The sequence below is a fragment of the Apis dorsata genome, unplaced genomic scaffold, assembly GCF_000469605.1.
Source record: "Apis dorsata unplaced genomic scaffold, Apis dorsata 1.3 scaffold_165, whole genome shotgun sequence".
NCBI classification, from domain to species: Eukaryota; Metazoa; Arthropoda; class Insecta; order Hymenoptera; family Apidae; genus Apis; species Apis dorsata.
Window position 1 is genome coordinate 661,676 of NW_006263454.1, and position 4,812 is coordinate 666,487.

General features: G+C 34.0%; 1 protein-coding gene across 8 annotated transcripts in view; it reads right to left on the reverse strand.

The window, feature by feature from the left end:
• The window catches only part of LOC102673723 (putative leucine-rich repeat-containing protein DDB_G0290503), a 65,034-nt gene that overhangs the window by 56,822 nt on the left and 3,400 nt on the right, over window positions 1-4,812 (reverse strand). The window lies entirely within an intron of this gene.

Here is a 4,812-nt window from a genome sequence, read left to right on the forward strand (position 1 = left end):
TCCGCTTTCCTCTTCGTCGTCTCTCGCCTCCCTCCTCGAGTCGCGAGGTCGCTTCTTCTCGTCGAGGTTGGCGTCGTCGATCGGCTGCCGATCGAATCGAGCCACGCATCGGTAATCGGTAGTCGTGTGCGCACTTCCGGTCCTTCCATCGATCCGCGAACCGCTGATGACCTCACGTGCCTGGAGCCGAGGAAACACGTGGACACACCTGTCTCTGATCGTTTCACGCACTCTCTCGAATCTTGTTTTTGTTTTGTTCCTCCTCTTTTTTGCTCTTTCTTTTTTCTTCATTATTGGACTTTTTATTGTATTGTTAATGGTAAAACTATTAGCTAAATAATAATGTACGAATAAAAAGTAGTATTAATATAATTACAATAATAGTGTAAAGGTTGGTTATCAAAATGATAAAATTGATTTATCATTTGTTAAGTGTGAATTAATGAAATGAAAATGGCCAAGATAATGTTTAAACTATCTCTTTGATGTAATTTAGGATATAAATAAGTACGATATATATTTATAATGGTACGAAAGTGTGGATATAAAATGCTTGGAAATTATTCTTTTAATTAAATTCGAATTTTCCGAACGATAAATCAATCCTGATAGATTAATCCTGCGAATAAATTTTCATTGCTTAATCGTTCGTGAAAAAAATATTACAGCTTTACTGAACATGAGTTATATTTTTTTTCTACTTCGAGAATTCCTCCCCCGATAATTTTCAATAATTTAACAAGATAATTCCGCTACTCGTATTCACAAACAACCATCCCTCTCTCACAGTTCGAAGAAGAGAATTTCTATTTTCGGATTGAATCAGATTCGACCGTGATCGACCGTCCCGTCATTCCTCTAACCGTTTTCTATATTACGTCGAGGAAGTGACCAAGTTGTATAACTGTTTTCTCGACGCTCGACAAATTTCAACGAGGCCGGACAAATACATTAGGATTCGTGGCAGGCGTCCGTTCGCATCGAGCGCATTCGTAAGCGTGTTTCACGGTTTAATCGGGTTGTCGATCTCGACCAAGAGCCACGATACGTTCGTTTTCAAAGCAAAATGGAGCGTGCACGATGCGTGTGCACAGGGAAATGGAAAATAACGAATGATGCCGATCTCTTCAAGTGTACTGACATAAAAATTTTCACGTTTCGTTTCCCTTCTTCCGAACGCTCGATTATCTTTCACCGGTCGTTTATTAAAGAATTTCGTTTTTAATGAGATTTTATTTTGGAGTTAAAGATAATGGTAATGGATAAATGCAATTAAGATGATCTTCTTGTTTTTTTAAAATATTTGAAACTAATAAATTCTCTATATAGCGTGGCGTTCAAAAAATAAATGGAGGATAATTTAAAAAAGAACGTTTAAAAAAATTTGTTAAGAGATAAATGATCAATTGATTACGCGTAAGATTAAAGATCAAAAGATCTTTGCAAGATTCCTGATGGAATAACTCAATAATATTTACGTATATGTAAAAATCTCTTAAAAAAAAAAAAAAAAATCAATAATACGCATTAATTACGAGAATATCATATCGCATGCATTAATATCCATTTTTATTTGTACATGCTTGTGTTGCGTAATGGAAATGAAATCTGCAATCTGGCTGGTTATTACGAATGACGAATGATTTAGAAATTTTTTGATTTAAATTTTATCGATACAGGAGATACATTTATCTGATGATCTGAGAGAATGAACGAACGAAACGGTATCATATCGAAATCTATTCCACGCGATTGACGATTTCATTTCATCGAAATCATCACACGTTTGCATGCACGTATAGAAATTTCTCTATCCTAATGGATTGAAAATATAAATTTTAGATCGAGATTTTTAGATCGAAGAAGGGAAAGTTCCGCGTGGGAAATGGAAAATTCTTGTATTATTTAATAGATACGAGGTATAATTAATACAAATTCGAGCGTCGAATGTATATCATTATTAATTGCTAACGGTATCAGATTATCTTTCCATTCGTACTCCCACGCTTTTTCCACGTGTAAATTCGCGCTACATTAAATTCCAATAATTTACAGTTCGCAAATTGTTTATCTCTTCTACCTTGAAGAATTCCGAGTCATCGTTCGATTCCATTTCGATGCATATTTATATGAATTCTTCTTTTCTTTTCTTTTGTTTTTTTCTTCTAATGTTTTTTAAATTCTCTTTGACTTTTGCAAAATAAAAATTTCATATTATTTAAAAAAATTTAAATATACGTATAAGAAGATGATGTCGAAAGAACTAGCGTTAAGTTTCTTTGATTTACATGATGATACACGCGCATATAATATTCTCGTTTATTTCATATCATCGCGTCTAATTTATGATGAGCGCTTGTCTCGACATGTACACGTTTTAAATCATTTACAACCCGATCGAAATCAACTTCAAGGTCACCACTTTCTCCACCATATGTCACAATATAATGATATTCCTCAAAAGTAGAATAATTGTTCGAGCAAAAAATAAATTGAAAATTTCACTACGCTATTCCCAATTAGCCACTATTTATCTTATTCACTAAAATAAAATAAAAATAAAATAAAAATAAGAATAAAGTAAAATTAATCAGCTTCGATTTTTGCTTCGAAATCTCGAAAGAGGATTAGCCAATATTTATACATAAATACGTCAAAAAAGGGAAAAAGGAGAAAAAGGAAATTCTACAACTCAGTTGGAATAATTAACCGTACGAAAAAAAAAAAACTTTCAATCTGAATAATTGAAAAATGTCGTGGGTTCACGGCTCGATTTTCGCCTCGTTTATTTCCGTATCGGATTTCGAATCGAATTCTCTCCTATTTTCGTTCTCTCCCCCCTTCGTTCTTCTCACGCGGTATTATCGGGGGATCCATTGTCGCTCACATCCACGCCGGTTCACATTCGTTAAGAAATTACTTCTTCAACTGGGTCACACTTACAGCCAGGTGAACAATGAGCGCTCGTTAAGGTGTACACACACGCGCACACACGCATATACACACACAACTGGTATCGCGATATCGATCAAGAATGAATTTATTATAAACGAGAAACGAGAGTCGCGTCTGCAACCGATAAGATGGAGAGAGTCGAAAGTTTCTGCCCCGTTTGATTAAATAGCACCGTGATATTATTACGAAAGAAGTAATGTAATCTAGGAATGCTGATGTAACGCATGGGAAAACGTAGTTAAGTTGGCCCATTGCTCGCTCTTTTATTCCTCGGGAAATTAAGTTGTTCTGCCGGAATATCTTGAGCATCGTTTCCCTTTTTTCCATCTCTGATCTCGAAAGATTCTCGCGGTGAGATGAAATCCGAGAGAGATTTAATCGATCGATTGGCTCACTTTTTTAAGAAAATTAGTTTTATTCCGCGAGAGAGGAGGAATTGAAATTTCGTTCGAGAAAGAAAATTTTGCGTCAAATATTTATTCGATTCGACAAATTCGAGATTTGAAGCGATCATTTCGATATTCGTGTTACGATAACTTCCTTAAGTTAACAGCTTTAATCTTGTTGCACCTCGAAAGATGTTGAGAAACCTGATAAACAAATTGAAATAAAATTTTTATTCAAAAGTTAAAGAAATTTTATATATATATTTATATATATATATAAAAATATATATATAAATTTTATATATATATTTATCTGTATCTTGAAGATATTACAATTAAGAAGATAATTATAAAAGATGGACGTGTTTAAGCGCAATACTACGCACAAAATTTCAAACAATCGAGAAAACGAAACATTCCACGATGCTTACCTCTCGCCGTTCGTGTCGCAAATGCGCGATCGATACGCAAATGTTTTCGTATCTACGGATTAATCGAGCGTAAGAACCGTCCTCTATGGAAATACGTCGTACGGTTTGTGTATTAAACACAAACCGTATAAATTCTTAGAAATATAATAAGGACAAACGATTATAAACAGAGAGATTTACGCTTTTGCCAAGTTCGCGTCTTCGAAACAAGTTTTATATTTATACATTGTGTATTATCGTTCGAATTTAAATTCAAAAGGATCGATGAAAATTTTACGGTGAGTACCTTGCTTTCGCGGATCGAGAGAAAAATTATCGATTACTTTTCCTTCGAAAAAATTCTCTTCTCCGATCCTCTCTTTTTTCAACGTTTTTTTCACGAATAACGAATAATTTCGCGATTTCGACCACGTATTTTTCCACGTTCGCGTTGCGCAAATCCAGTGGGCAAATCATCGAAACATAATTTACCGAGTGAATCCCGGCGGAAAAAGGAGAATGTGAACGACACTCGTCAGACTGGTCAGAACGAGAGAGAGTAAATAAAAGCAAGCCCTGCATACCGAAGTACGCGTATACGAATATCTTCGTTTATAAACATGGCCACGCGCGCGTCTACAGGATGCTGCAAAAATTCGAAGCAACGACTTCCGGAATATATACACGGGATAACGTGGATTTGTTTCCTTCTTTGAATTAATTTTTTTCCTTTCCTTGTTGTTTATAGATTTTAAAATTAATAAGATTGTTTAATAAATTATCGATTATGTAGTTCTTAAATATTGTCAAAATTTATTCCTTATTCTCGTAGTATAAATTTTAAGGATGAATTATCGATATTCGAGTATTTTAATTCCTTCTCTTCGAACAACAAATTAATAATCTTGAATCCTTGTCAATTTCACGAGTATTTCTATTCTTTTTTTTTTTTTTAATCGTGATATTTCTGAAATTTCATAGAAACGAAAATACAAATTTTTCTTTTATAAAATTTTCTCTTTTCAAGTCTCAAAGGAAAGTTTAATTTTTTTTTTTTTTTT